A 16,494-nucleotide genomic window follows, 5' to 3' on the forward strand; every position below is an offset into this window, starting at 1 on the left:
CTTTGAAAATACAGGGCAGGGACAGTGATTAATTAAAGTGCTGGTAAGTAGACAAATCCCTTATGCTGGATGGGACAGGATGTCAACAGGCAAGTGAACAAGGTGTGGGCCGGATCAATAGCGAGTGAGTGAGAGTCAAACAAAAAAAGTCATACCATTTGGGCCATAGAAGGTTGTGTTTATAACAGGTGGAGCTTTGGGAGTTGCTGAACAATAAATCAAATAAAACAAGTATGAAGTTCAAAGGAATATTGTCAAAATCTCCACGAAATTCCAGTTTGAATTGGTTTGCAGCCAACTTACTAGCCAAATTCATACACTGGAGCTTTCTGGCCATTCACACCAGAGGAATCTTCCGGGCCTACCGATGGTGTAGCCCTGCCTCAGGTTTCCCGGCGACAAGGGGTGCACTCAATAGTAAACTCCGTTGACAACGGTGGGACCAGATGGTCCCACCACCGGCAAATGGCAGGTGACGGGTTGCTCAGTAAATTCCACCCATAATGTTTAAACAGTGCTCAGAGGTATGATTCTTGATTGAGGTATATCTGAACCAAACAAGCAAGCCGGAAGAATTTGTCCAACAATTGGGAATAAAAGTCTACACAGGATTAACAGCAAAAGCTAATGGATCCCCACAAGATATGGACTAAATTGGAAGACTGGTTCAGTATCAGGTTAAACTTCTGTATTCGTTAAGTAGATGAGTTTGAATCCAGCCAGAGCAGATGGTGGGATTTTAATTCAATAAAGATCTGGAATTAAAAGTCCAATGAAGACCATGAAACCATTGTCAATTGTCGTAAAAACCCATCTGTGAAACGTACTTGGTCAAGCCTACATGTGACTCCAGACCCGTAGCAATGTGGTTGACTCTTAAATTTCCTCAGAGTTGGGCAATGAATGCTGGCCCAGTCAGTGACGCCCACATTCCATGGATGAATAAAGAAAAAAAAAGTTCATGCCTGCAGCATCCATAGACCACTAAATCAGCAAATGCAGAGAAAAGGGCATGTACTATGATTTTTTAAACACAGAACTAGCAGATAGAATTGCTCTGTCAGTGATCACATCCACTCCCATGGAAGCGTTCCTGAAAGATTTGCTAGAGCAGCCCAAAACATATAGCATCAAAGAGTTACTCATGGATGGATGTAAATACAAATCGATCCTTGCAAATTAACAAAGCTTTCAGGTCCCAGTTGTTGACCCACCCTCTAGGGCACCCAATCCGAGCAAGACATGTGGAAAGTGTGACCTTCTGCAAGCACCAAAGAAATGCCCAATTTTTCATCAAATCTGTAAGGCATGTGGCAGTAAGGGCCATTGGCAGAAGCAGTACACTAGAACAAAGTATGATGCAGCTACACAGCCATACACTGATCCAGGCAGATTGTACACAATGGGTATGTTTAAGCAATAGAACTATCCCCTCAGAAACAGATACATGAGGTGATCGACAAGCAAGATAATAATGATGATGTGTACAATGAGACAAAGAGTAGTGAACGTAAGTTTCCCACTATCAACCTCATGGAAAACATACACACCATCACTCCATCTGAAGTGTTTGCCAAGACTTGAATTATCTATCCTAAGAAAGTTGGGAATTATTTGTTATTGGCCAAAACTAACACAGGGGCAAGTGTCAACATTCTACTTTCAGGAATTCCAAAACACAGACATGGAAGGCTGTGACAAAACCTACAACTGCACAACTTATAACATAAAATGCTTCACCAATTCCTTGCACAGGTTCCATAATCCTGGAATGCAAGTACAATTAATCCTCGAGTGCAACAAATGCTTTACATCGTGGAGACTAAAGGCTCAGTGATTGCAGCTTTACCGGCAAGCCGTAACCTCGCACTGGTGACAATCTATGAATCAGTCAAAACTTAAAGGGCAGCTCATTCTCAGAAATGATTCCTATAACCTCAGTTTACAAACTAACATTGAAATATCTGGAATGTTTCAACAAAATTGGCAGTTTGAAGAGAGCTGTAACATTACACTTACAGGAGAATGCAATTCCATCAACTGATCTGGTACATTTTGGGCAACATAAATGCTAACAGCTACAAGAAGAAATAACAAAAGATTCCACACTGCAGAAACTGTGGAAAACCATCATTGAAGGATGGCCTGATACAATTCAGCATGTACATGATCATGTGAGACCGTTTTGGTCTCACCGGAACAAGTGAAGTATTTTCAGGCGAGTCATTTTTAAAAGCAGGCAGATCATCGTACCAGAATCTTTGTGACCTGATTTTCATCAACACTCACACATGGGCATAGATCAGATGGGAAGATTCGGAAGAGAAACTGTCTGTTTGTCAGGTACAAACAATGACATTGAAGGCATGTCAAGAGCATATGCCAAGTCACCAATAAGAACCACTGACTCCAGGTGAAATTCCCACCCATCCTTGTCCAAAACAGCATCCAAACTCTTTCATGTCCATGCCACTGACTTCATCATCATCGTTAATTACTTTATCAAGTACCCCATTATTAAATAATTGCACAATACATCAAGCACAACAGTTGCTCACATACCCTTGGTACTATTTTCAGATTATCTGAAGTGCCCAGAGAGATAATGACGGATAACAATCTACAATTTATTGTTAAACCCTTTCAGGATAGGTGTGAGAAGTAGAATATTGATCACATTACCCTGGATCTAATTGCCCAGCTGAAGGAATAATTCACATGGTGAAATCCCGAAGTTTCAAATGTAGCCAGAGCAAGCAAGATTTACACATTGCAATGTTACATCTGAGAGCAACACCTTTAAGTGCGACTATTCCATCACTGGCAGAGCTCATTTTCAGCACACCAGTGCATACTAATTTATCTCCTTTTACCCATTTTTCTGTCTCAGAATCTAGAGAACAATGTTTAAAACTACAAGAGAAGTTGACCAACGTGCACAATAAAAATACAAGTACAGAATTATCAAGTTTAGAGTTGGGCAAATAGGTTTGCAAACAGGATCCCATAGAAGGTTTATGGGAGCCAGCCCAGGTGACCAGGATTTGTTCAGGACAAAGGGTCTATGAAGTCATTACACATAAAGTCACAATGGTGAGACAAAACCGAGGACAAATCACATCCATTTCAGCTCCTCCACCACAGTACTGTCCTTTTGCATTGAGGAAAAGATCCCAACCAGAAACAACATCCAAAAATGACAATCATACAGATCGGTGTGATCAATTAAAGAAACCTCTAGACCAGGTTGCCACGGCAAGTTTTGGGTGTACTAACAGTTTACCTCTACAGTTTACAGCATCTAAGATTCATCAGGTCCTTGCACTCATGTAATGGTAACTAAACACAAACATGTATTGTAAATAGCTATACTTCTTTGGAAAGAGGGGGACATATATTTAAAAAGAAAGAGGGTTGTTCCAATAAGCTTTTAAGAGATAGCAGCATTCCATCACTAGAGGGGAAGTGTGTTGTGTGATTCAGTCTCAGTTCCACTTTGGCCTGTGAGCAGAGCACACACCGCATAGTTCTGCTGTTGATATTTCAGCTTTCTAACAGGTATACATGTTCTTATATGCCTAGTTTAAATAAATGAATCAGCAACATGTTTACACAATCCCTTATGAGTGATTGGTGCTTACATCTCATTATAAAAATGTGACATTGACATGTGAAAAAAATCCAAATTAGTTGTGGAGTGCTTTTCAATCAATAGACTGAATGTGGTATTATTTATTCATCCAATGAGGATTTAATTTATACAAACTTTTGAAAATGCATTAACAGAGGCGTAGGACCACTGATTAATTTTAACAGCAAGAAAAATATTAATTAAACATGAAAAAAATGGATCATGATACAATACTGCTTTACTCAACCAGTAGCTTAACAATTACACACAGATTTTAGATTTAGCACGGATTACAAAATACATCTTAACCTATAATGGTCTCATTAACACAAAGTCCCTTTTGATCACACAAAATGACCATGGGAAAATACACTCTGGACAAATACACCCTGGACAAATACACCCAAGTGAATACTTGTGGATGTCTCCTCAGAATTTACCCAGATGATTGTTACATGAGAGTTTCCAAACTCCACTCCCCAAACCACGCTTTAACATCTTCTCTCATAATAATGCATTCCGTTAGCGGTTTACATTCTGAAATCTGGACCAGGTTTTCCAAATGACACTTTTAAACAAAGCTTCCACTTCACTTTTAATGGTCAAAATCAGTCCAGGATTTTACACTTTAGGATGTCTTTGTCTTGACTGCTGGACAAACAATTGTTCTAACTCTCAATTCTCAAGCGGTTTTAAAATGGCATCAGATGTTGGTTTTACCTTGGAGGCTGCCTTCCCACTTCAAATCTAAAATTGTCTCTTTAATTCAGAACACTGTTTACTTTTCCTTCAATTCTTCTGAAGAATACTTTGGGGCGCAATCTACCCGAATGGAAACAAAGTCCCATTCGAGCATGTTTAGCCGGGTGTGTCCAGGCGCTCCCACATGCTATCGAAATGAACTCTGTTCCCATGGGAGTAGATTCGGGGCCTCAGCATGAAACTCCCTGATAAGGCTGCAATTAGTTCCATTTCTGCACTGAGGAGCTCCGCTCATCGGAACTCCTTAGTACAGAAGGTGATCGGGACTTCGCAATCTCTTAAGTCCCTGACGTGATCCCCAAATCCCGCCAAAGGCCAAACTCACTTGTAAGGGGTTCTTCAGACCCCCCACCCTCCTGCACCCACACAGGGCATCCCAGGCCTGATCCCCATCATGGAAAAAATGTCACCGTGGCACCTTGGCACTGCTAGTTTGGCACCCTGGTAGTGCCCCTTCCAGCTGGCAGTGCCACCTGGGCACCCTGTCAGTGCCAGTCTGGCATCCAGGTGTGTCAGGCTGGCAGTGCCAGCATGCCAGGCTGGCAATGCCAGAATACTACCCTGCCCAGAGAGCTGGCACCTGAGGCCTCAAATCCTGGGAGACTCCCATAAGTGCTGTTTGATCTGGTCCCCATAAATGCAGTGAAATTATAGGCTTGAGTGCTTGGATTGCACTTCCTATTACAGGGGTCTCTAAAGGGGAAGGGGGGAGCATGGTGGGAGGAGGGGGGTCTGCGAGAGGAGGCCTTGGATGGGCTTGGATGGTTTCTCCCAGGGTGGCCCTGATGTGGTGGGCATTGTGGTGTGCCAAGGGCCACAGCGAGGTCCACCGCATCAGGTTCACGATTCTGAGATCATAAGTGATCTGTGTCCATGTGATTCCCGGCTGCAGGGGCCGGAGAATCACAGGGGGCCAGAGCATAGGGTGTCGGACCCACTAAATAGATGCAAATGGGTCGTTAACACCCATTTGCTTTTATTTACGTTTCCTTGCTGGTGTGCATCGTGGACCTCATTCATGCTACCAGCAGGGATTTCAGCATTGCGTTCAGTTCGCGACAGGCACTGATCCCAATTTTCCCCCAACACCCAATTCTCTGTCCCGTCGGGGAATGCATTCTGGGCATCACAGGATGGAGAATCCTGCCCGGTATGTTTAAGGACTGAAGTGCTAATTAGCAGGCATGTGCTGATAGTGACTACCTTTTCAGGTGTATCTCTAACTACACAACCTGTACCCAGAAGTGTAACACTACTTCTGTCCCTCAGAACATGTGCTGTCGAGTCTGCCAAATGTGATGTCTGCCAAATATGAGGTCTGCCAAAACATTTGCCCCTCCCACTCAGTGAACACTTTATTCACTCTTAATGTATGAACATACATAGAAGCATGCAAATCAGGAGCAGCAGTAGACCACACAGCCTGCTGCATCATTCAATGAGATCATGGCCGATCTGATTGTAACCTCAACTCCACATTCCTGTCTACCCCGTTAACCTTTCACCCCCTTCCTTATCAAGAATCTATCTAACTCTGCATCCAGTGACTGGGGGATTTTCACAGTAACTAATTGCAGTGTTAATGTAAGCCTACTTGTGACACTAATAAAGATTATTATTATTTTGAGGAAGTAGGTTCCAAATACTCAAACTCTCAGAGAAAATAATTATCCTCAGCTCTGTCTTAAATGAGTGTTACGATCCCAGACCAGACCCCAACAGTTTGTTAGGATACCGGACAGAAACCCCAATATTTTATTTGATTTGTCAGCCTGTGAGGGAAGGATACTTTGCTCCAGGAGTGATTCTATGCCCAAATAGGGATACAGTATATTTAAACAAACTTTATTACTGACACAATATTACTAACTTTAATATCATAAGCTTACAATTGGCAGTTAAATGATGCTTAACAATGATAATGAAACACTGCTATCTTTTTTTCTCCACTCAAGCAAAACCCATCTCAGGTCAAAATCCACTTTTAAATATAGTTAGCCAACCCGGGAATACTTGCTGTAAAGAGATGTCTTGTATAAACCGCTTTGAGAGAGAGATCTTTCCGGAAACAGCCTGCAAACTCTTGCCTGTGTCAAAGCATTGTTTAACCTGCCAGCCTTTTCAGAAACTGCTGTTCTGTTCACAAGCAAAATCGTTTAAACTAAACTGCATTGAGAGAAACAGATTGTCTGTTCATAGACAGATCAAAGCTGAACTCCAAAACTCAACACCTGACTGCTTCAGCTCCTAGCTCCTCCCATTAACTACACCATTTTACACAGTGTCTCTAATTATAAATAATAATCTTTATTAGTGTCACAAATAGGCTTACATTAACACTGAACTTAAGTTACTGTGAAAATCCCCACTCACTAGGGAACGTTCTTAATATAAACTGAATTAGTCCTACTTTAGGTCAGCAATATACATGGTTGGAATGAATGATGATTTCATTTTCATGACATTGTAATTATACCTCTGCAGCTAAGTGTCTGTTGGACTTGTAAACCAGGATTTTTAAAAAAAATTACTTCAGCAGTCATACACACACTAACCCAGGTTTTTAATCCTCTCTGTACGAAATACATATAATACAATATATATCTGAAATTCCTACATTCATCACATGAGTGACCCTTTAATTTTAAGCTGTAACCCTGCTTCTAGCTTCTCTCACAAGAGGAAACATCCTTTCCAAATCCACACTGGTCCCATCATGGTTCAGGCATAAACTGTCCGGATGGTACAATGTCCACTTTTCCCAGTGCCAGTGCCCCACTAATTGGCCCCATTGTTTCCCACTGAACCATGCATTATTCTCTTTCATTTATTTCTCTTATGCCAATTTGCACATGGCTCAGGTAATAGTCCACAGAACCTTTGAGATAGCACTTTTTAATTTAGTGCCTAGCTCTTATACTCTCTACGCAGAACCACTACTCTCTACACAGAATCACTTTCATAGTCTTACCTATGTCATCAGTACCTACATGGGCCATGACCTCTGGACCTTCCAGCTCCCAAAGCAAGTTCTTTTCCCGCCCTGAGCAGATGTCCTTAACCCTTGAACAGGGCAGGCAACACAACCATCTGGACTCACGCTCTTGATTGCAGAGAACAGTATCTAACCCTCAGACTGCACTATCTCCAATCAAGACCACATTCCTCTTTGCTCCTCCCACTCAACTGGCATCCTTCATTATGGCACCATGGTCAGTCTGCTCAAGCATGTTGTAGTCCTTCTCCTAAGTCACACAGGTAGCAAGCACCTCATAGCTGTTGGACAAATTCAGGGACTGCAATTCCTCCACCATTACATTCTGGTTCCCTTTACCTGCCAGACTCACAGTTGCACACTCCTGTCTCTGACTATTGGCCAACTCTCAGGTTCTGCCTAGCTTAAGAGGAATGACTACCTTTGGGAATAAAGTATCCGGGTAACTCTCCCCCTCCTTGATGCCCTGCAATGTCTGCAACTCAGTCTCCAGCTCAACAACCCAGAGCTGAAGTTGCCTAAGCTGCAGACACTTTCAGCAGCTATGTTTGCCTGGAATTGTTGGGCATTGCACAGATTCCCAAATGCTGCTGTCATGGTACACCACCAGCCCTACCATTTCTGTCCAACCTTACTTATTTAACTCATCAAATTGTCAATGATTTATACAGATCAACTAATGGAAAGTTGCACTCACCTAGCTTGAGGACAAGGAAGGAAACTCAACAACCACTGGAGGCTGAAAAATAGTTGCAAAAGGAGCAACTATTCCCTCTCTGCCCCACAAAATAGTTCACTAAGGTGATGATCATTAACACGAGCTACATTTGTTGGGAAAGGTCTTGTTCAGGTAAAAAATGCTAGTAAGGTGTTAGGATGCCATACATTTGCATGATCAATGTCTAAATGTTTAGCATGTTTTCTGGATACACTGTGCAATGTTTCAATTTAGCTATCATTTTGGAGCAGGTAGGGAATTGGAAATTACTATAAAACGGTTATTTATGAAGGCCCACCTTCTCAACCTCCCACCTCGCCTGAGGTGTGGTAATTATCAGGTTATATCACCACCAGTCTGCTCTCCCCGTCAAAGGGGAAAGCCGCCTATGGTCATCTGGGACTATGGTGGCTTTACCTTCACCATTACTACAAATAGTAATGAAGTGAGTGCTGCTCCAAACATCCAGACTACAAGACTTCTTCAATTATTTCCTTCCTCATCCCTCACCTCAGCTAATGCACCACAGGACCTACAGCTCCATCTTGTTCCATGATGAAACCTCATCACACAGTAAAGTTACATATAATGAGCGGTAATTATTTTGATACTTTGCAGAGCTATGTAGAAATAACCTGTCTGTATGGTCCAAATAGCCAAATCCTTGCTTCAACATGCCAGCAATATGCTCCATATTAATTCTGGAAGAACTTGTCTTAATCTTTATTCTGATTTTGTTTGCAGTTTCTCAATAAGTTCCGTCCTCAGTGTCAGTTCCCCGAGTTCCAGTGTTTGTGGCAGAACTAGCAATCTGCGACATGTGCCAAAATGAGAAGGCTGCCAGAATCATAGAATCTCTACAGTGCAGGAGGAGGCCATTCGGTCCATTGAGTCTGCAGCAACCCTCTGAAAGAGCTCCCTAGGCCTTCCCTATCCCTGCAATCCCATCTAACCTGCACAACCGTGGACACTAGGAGGAAATTTAGCACAGCCAAACCATCTAACCTGCACATCTTTGGACTGTGGGAAAAACCGAAGCACCCGGAGGAAACCCATGCAGACACAGGGAGAACCATGGTCACCCAAAGCTGAAATTGAACTCAGATCCCTGGAGCTGTGAGGCAGCAGTGCTAACCACTGTGCCACCGTGCCACCCGTGTCTAGTCAAACAACAGCCCAACAAAGTCATTGACATGGAATTATACCTTTCATCCAACTTCCCAGACAAATCCTTGGGTGTGACCTGTCGCACGAGCAGGACAGATCTATCAGAGTTCATAGATCATAGAATTTACAGTGCAGAAGGAGGCCATTCGGCCCATCGAGTCTGCACCAGCTCTTGGAAAGAGCACCCTACCCAAGGTCAACACCTCCACCCTATCCCCATAACCCAGTAACCCCACCCAACACTAAGGGAAATTTTGGACACTAAGGGCAATTTATCATGGCCAATCCACCTAACCTGCACATCTTTGTGACTGGGAGGAAATCGGAGCACCCAGAGGAAACCCACGCACACACGGGGAGGATGTGCAGACTCCGCACAGACAGTGACCCAAGCCGGAATCGAACCTGGGACCCTGGAGCTGTGAAGCGATTGTGCTATCCACAATGCTACCGTGCTGCCCCGGTTGAAGGCACAGTCTGGAGGGAGTTGTCTTGGGAGTCTTCAAAATTGACTCCAGACCCTATGAAGGATCACAGCATCAGGCCAAACATGGGCAATGAAATCTGCTGCTGATAACCACTGACCAACCTCCCTCAGAATCAATACTCTTCCATGTTGGAAGAAGCACTGAAAGTAATGAGGATAATAAATGTACTCTGGATGGGTGATTTCAATATGTATCTCCAAGAGGCTCAGCACCACAGTGAATGATTGACTTGACTGAGACCTGAAGGTGTTAGCTGCCAAATTGGAACTGTAGCAGGTAATGATTACCCCAACATGAAGAAAAAAATCTATTTGACCTTGTCCTCACTGATCTAGATGCATCCTTCCATGTAATTATTGGTAATAGCAGCCACCACAAAGTCCTAATGCAGGTCACATCCTGTCTTCATCCTGAGGACACCTTTCATTGTGTTGTGTGGCATTACGACCATGAGAAATTGGATAGAATCTGAACAGATCTAGCAGCTCAAAACTGAGTATCCATGAGGCACTGTGGGTCATTAGCAACAGCAGGATAGCAGTCCATCACAATCTGTAACCCCATGGCCTGATATATCAATTACTGAACAGTAACCATCAAGTCAGGGGACCAATCCTAGTTCAATAAGAAGAATAGGAGCCCATCGCCAAGGGCAATGCCAGTCAAACCTAGAAATGAGGTGCCAACTTTGTGAAGCTACAATATCGGACCAAAACATGCTAAACAGTGGAAGCTCTGCAATACCAAAACCACAACTCAAATCAGAGTTCAGAAGCCTGATCACATCCAGTATTGAATGGTAATGTAAACAAATGGAGGAAAGTGGAGCCTCCATAAACATTCCCATTCTCAAAGAGGTGAAGCCCAGTACCTGAGTGCAAAACACAAGGTTGAATTCCTTGCAACCATCTGCATCCTGAAATGTGTCATGAGAATGTCACTTTAAGAAATGTTTGTCTGCTCATGTTACTGCAATAATGTCAGAGTGTGGGTGGAGCTGAGCTCTGGCTCTGCTTTTTAGTTTCACTTTGAGAAAAGCTTGGGGGTGTCTGTGTTTTTTTGGGTTTCGTTTCAGTGTTGGAGCTGCAGCCAGCCACAGAAGGTGTAATGTTGTTCTCTCTGCCATATAAAGACTATCTCTTCATTATTTGGGGAATTCAGACTGATAACTGTTCTCAGTCGTGAATTTAAACCTGATGTGCTTCTGTTAAAAGGTTTTTTTTATGTCTTATGGATATTAAAAGGAAAGCTTAAGGATTACTTGGTGTTGTATTCTTTGGGTGTTGTATTTGAATTGTTGGTTGCTAAGATATTCACTGTATGTTTTAAAAAGATTAACTTCAGTTCATAGAAAAAACAATGTTTTGCTTTAAAAAATACTTTTCGATCTCTGCTGTACCGCACCTGAGTGGGCCGTGTGCTCCCCATACCACAATCTCTTCAAAGTCATGGGTCAGGTGAACTCCATGATACACTTTGGGTTTCTCTAAACCCTGGCCTAACAAATGTAATACCTCCCCCAGCATCACAGATGCCAGTCTTCAGATAATTTGATTCACTCCACGTGACATCAAGAGATAGCTGAGTGCATTGGAGCGCCAAGTGTAAGGGTTGTGTTAGCATGCCATCAGTAGTTCTGAAGACATACTCAAAACAAGCTGTTCCAGTGCAACTATAGATATAATTTTGAACGATAGGAGAGTCAAGGATTATGGCTGACTGGCAGTGGATTCTTGGGAAAGATCAGGTAATTTCTATTGGATGGTGGAGCAGGTTTAAGAAGCCATATGGAATAGTCCTGCTCCTTTTTTTACAGTTGTAACACTGGGAGCCACCTGCCAAAGTACAAACTGGCCAGAATATCTTCTGTACACAAAAACAGGGTGGTGGAATTTTCCACCCCCACCCGCAGTGTGTTTTGTGGCAGCGGAGGCTGCCCATTATTGGCCAGCAGCGGGATATTTTGGTCCTGCCACTTTCAACAGGACTTCCCATTCTATACACCCCTTGCCACCAGACCAGGAAACCTGCAGCAGGGCTTCACCACCCGAGGGGTTTGAAGATCCCGAAGCAAGAACAGTTAGAAAATTCCGGCCGATGAATCAAATCCATCCCATCAGTCTACTTTCAATCATCAGCAAGTAATGGAAATTGCCATTGATAGTGCTATCAAGAGGCACATGCACAACAATAATCTGTTCATCATTGCTCAGTGTGGTTCCTGCCAGCACCATTCAGCTCTAGACCTCATTTCAACCTGAGCCCAAACATAGGTTAAAAAGATGAAAGAATTTTAGAGGTGAGATGAGACTGATTGGCCTTGACATTGCAGCATTTAACAAAGTGTGGCATCAAGGAGCACGAGTGAGAGTGCAGTTAATGGGAATCAGGGACAAACACTTCACTTGTTGAAGTCATGCCTAGGAGATTGTTGTGATTCTTGGAAGCCAATGTCCCACTAGCCGCAGAGTTCCTTAGTGCAATGTCCTCGGCCAAATCACATTCAGCTGTTTCATCAATTACTTTTCATCATCAGGTCAAAAGTGGGAATATTCGCTGATAATTGTACAGTATTCAGTTTCTTTGACAACTCCTCACATAATGAAGCAATCCATTATGCATCTAGACGAACATACAAACATGCATGCAAATTTACAAATTAGAAGTAGGAGGAGGCCATTTAGTCCCTCAAGCCTGCTTTGTCATTCAATAAGATCATGGCTGATATGATTGTGGTCTCAACCCCACATTGGCACCTACGCCCAATAACCATTGACTCCCTTGCTGGTCAAGAAAACTCCCTCGCGGGACTTCCGGTGGCGCCCTCGAGGAGACAGGTCGCAGGTCGGATCGCTCCCGCCCGCGATGGGCAAACGGACCTTTTTTAACGGACTTTTTTGGGACCTGGCAGCCTGAATCGGTGGAGGAGACGATAGGGAAGAGGCTTCCTTTCCGGGGTATGGGCAGCTGGACTAGAAGTGGTCGAGTGGAGCGGCAAGGATCGAAGCAGGAGCAGCGGGGACCCCAGACAGGGCGGCCAAGCATGGCGGACAGCGGGGACCGGGGAGCGGAGGCTCACTGGCCAAGGGAGGAGCAGATGGAGTTCTTCAAGAACTGCTTCGCCGAGCTGAGGAGGGACACGCTGGACCCGATGAGAGCAGTGATGGACCGAATGGTCGAGACACAGGCGGTCCAAGGGAAGGCGCTCAGGGAGGTCGAGGCGAAGCTCTCCAGCCAGGCGGGCACGGTAACGGAGCTGGAGCATGAGGTGGAGGAGCTGAACGCCCATCAGAGGAGGATACAGGAGCAGCTTAAAGAGCTGGGGAACAGAGCCAGGAGGCAGAATTTAAGGATCATTGGCCTCCCCGAGGGCTGTGAGGGGTCGGATGTGGGCGCATACGTGACAGGTATGCTTGAGGCGCTGATGGGACCAGAGGCCTTCCCTCACCCCTGGAGTTAGATGGGGCACATAGAGCCCCCGCAAGGAAGCCCAGGACGGGCGACCGACCGAGGGCCTTGGTGGTCCGCTTTCACCGGCTTGCTGACAGGGAACGTGTGCTGCGATGGGCCAAGGCGGAGAGGAGCAGCAGATGGGAGAACTGCGAGGTGCGCATTTACCAGGACTTGGGAACGGAGCTGGCCAAGAGGCATGCAGGATTCATCAAGGTAAAGGCAGCCCTCTACAAAAAGGTGAGGTTTGGAATGCTGTATCCTGCAAAGCTCTGGGTTACGTTTGAGGAACTCCACTACTATTTTGAGACACCAGAACAGGTTTGGACCTTTATTAAAGATAAGAAACTGGACTTGAACTAATGGGCACTTGGTTCTTTCAGTGCTGTACAGTGGCGGTGGTCTGTTAACCTAATTTGCTCTGATTAGGTGTGGACTTTTATTAAAAGAAGAAGCTGGACTGGAACTAAAGGACTTTGGGCTCTCAGATCTTTTGTGTGGCGGCGGTTTGTTAAACTATCCTGTACTGTAATGTTTTATCCAAGATTGTTTTCAGTCTGGACAAAGAGTGGGGGCTGGAGGGAGAACTGTTTAGGGTGTTTTGGGGGGGATTGCAACAAGGGGGGGAGGGGGGGGGGGAAGAGAGTGGCCCTGCAAAGGGGGCCCTGCACTTGGTACCTTTTGGCGGGAGATCAGGGCCTCTGATAGGGGGATGGGCTAGGGGCTGGTTACGGGAGTTGAAAGGGCACTGTGGGATACAATTAGGTTAATGGGTCCCTGGTGTCTGGGGGGAGGGTCCGAGCGCTCGGATGGGAGATAGGCAGGCGCCAAGGGCAGGGGTCAGCGTAGCTAGCGTAGGTCAGGGGCACCAGGGAGAGTCGGAGGTTGGGCGGGCTAGGGCCAAGCGCAGGGCTGACCTGGCAGGTCAGGCCTCGGGGGGGGGGGGGGGGGGGGGGGGGGGGGCCACGTTAGTTTAGTTGAACACGTGTGGCATGGGCAAACAGAGCTGGCAGGGGAAGTGCCTTATTAACATGTTTATTCTTTCCCACTGTTCGTTTTCTCTATGTTAAGGCTCTTTGCACAGGGCCATTTTTCTCTCTGTAACTGTTACAAATTTGTGTTAAATAAAAAAACTCCAAAAAAAGAAAGAAAAAAAAAGAAAACTCCCTCGCTGGTCAAGAATCTATCTACCTCTAGCTTTAAAATATTTAATCACTCTGCCTCCATTGTTTTCTGGAAAAGAGAATTTGAAAGACTCACAATCCTTTGAGAGAAAAATATTCTCCTCATTTATCTTCAATAGGAGACCCCTTATTTTTAAACAGTGCCCCCCAGTCCTAATCTCTCCTACAAGGGAAACATCCTTTCAGCATCCTTGATTCTGCCTGAGGTGGCTTTCAATACACATGACAACGCAGAATCGCTGAGCAGAAACTGAGACAATTCACATCTCAATTATTTGTGATTATCACGCACTCCACTCACACTGTTTATTCCTGTAAAGAACAACAAAGAACAAAGAACAGTACAGCACAGGAATAGGCCCTTTGGCCCTCCAAGCCTGCGCTGATCACGTGTCCTATCTAGACCAACCACCTGTATCCTTCTATAACCCGTCCAGATAAGTCTTAAAGTTCACTAACGTATCTGCCTCAACCACCTCACTTGGCAGTGCATTCCAGGCCACCACCACCCTCTGTGTAAAAAACTTTCCCCGTACATATCCACTGAACCTTTCCTCCCTCATCTTGAACTTGTGCCCTCTTGTAATTGTCATTTCCGTCTTGGGAGAAAGCCTCCAACTATTCACTCTATCTACACCCCTAATAATTGAATAAACTTCTATCAGGTCGCCCCTCAGCCTTTGTCTCTCTAGGGAGAACAATCCCAGTTTATTCAATCTCTCCTCATAGCTAATACCCGTCAAACCAAGCAACATCCTGGTAAACCTTTTCTGTACTCTCTCCAAAGCCTCCACGTCCTTCTGGTAGTGCGGTGACCAGAATTGGACACAGTATTCCAAATGTGCCAAACCAACGTTCTATATAACTGTAACATAATTTACGAGTTTTTATACTCGATACCCCGTCCTATGAAGGCAAGCATACCATATACTTTCTTTAACACCATTTCCACCTATGCTACCACTTATAAGAATCTGTGGACCTGCATGTCCAGATCTCTCTGTGTCTCTATGCTCCTGATGGTTCTGCCATTTATTTTACAGCTCCATCTGAATTGGATCTACCAAAATGCATCACCTCGCATTTGTCTGGGTTAAATTCCATCTGCCATTTCTCTGCCCAATTTTGCAGCCTATCTATATCCTGTTGTATTCTCTGACAATCTTCAGCATTATCCGCAACTCCTGCAATCTTAGTATCATCCGCAAACGTACTAATCAGATCTGCTACATTTTCTTCCAAGTCATTTATATATATTACAAAGAGCAGAGTTCCCAGAACTGATTCCTGCAGAACACCATTAGTTACAGATCTCCGTTCGGAAAAACACCCTTCCACTGCTACCCTCTGTCTTCTATGACCAAGCCAGTTCTGGATCCATCCAGCTAGTTCACCCCTGACTCCAAGTGATCTAATCTTTTACACCAGCCTGCCATGAGGGACCTTATCAAATGCTTTGCTAAATTCCATGTAGACAACATCCACAGCCCTTCCCTCGTCAATCATTTTTGTCACCTCCTCTAAAAATTCAATCAAATTAGTGAGACATGAGCTCCTTCGTACAAAGCCATGCTGTCTGTCGCTAATACGACCATTCACTTCCAAATGTGCATAGATCGCGCGGGATTCTCCAATAATGGGGCTATGTCCCCACGCTGACGTGAAAAGCGGTGCCAACCATTCCGGCGTCAATGGTCCCCGATTTGGAGAATGCTCCCCTCCCTAGGGGGCTAGGTTGGCGCCGGAGTGGTCCCCGCAGCTCCAACTGGCGCACAACGGCCCGCACGAGTTCGCACATGCACTGAACGGTCGCGTATTCCCACGCATGCGTGCTATGGCTGGCGTATTTCCGCACATTCGCAGGGGCTCCCTTCTCCGTGCCGTCCCTGCGCAATATGGCGGAGCCCTACAGGGGCCTGGCGCAGAGTAAAATAGGCCCCCATGGAACCAGCCTGCCCGCCGATCGGTAGGCCCTGATCACGGGCCAGGTCACCATGCCCCCCCCTCTTCCCGGGGTTGGATACACCCCCCCCCCCCCCCCCCCCCATTCCAGGACAGCCCCCACAGATTCACTTTCCAGGCCTGGCCATGTGGGACAT

The 16,494-nt window shown here is 45.1% G+C and overlaps 1 protein-coding gene across 1 annotated transcript in view; it reads right to left on the bottom strand.

Annotated features, from left to right (window-relative positions):
- tmem47 (transmembrane protein 47) overlaps positions 1 to 16,494 on the bottom strand; it is an 83,087-nt gene that overhangs the window by 59,876 nt on the left and 6,717 nt on the right. The window lies entirely within an intron of this gene.

The sequence above is a fragment of the Scyliorhinus canicula genome, chromosome 7 (genome assembly GCF_902713615.1).
Source record: "Scyliorhinus canicula chromosome 7, sScyCan1.1, whole genome shotgun sequence".
In the NCBI taxonomy this organism is placed as follows: domain Eukaryota; kingdom Metazoa; phylum Chordata; class Chondrichthyes; order Carcharhiniformes; family Scyliorhinidae; genus Scyliorhinus; species Scyliorhinus canicula.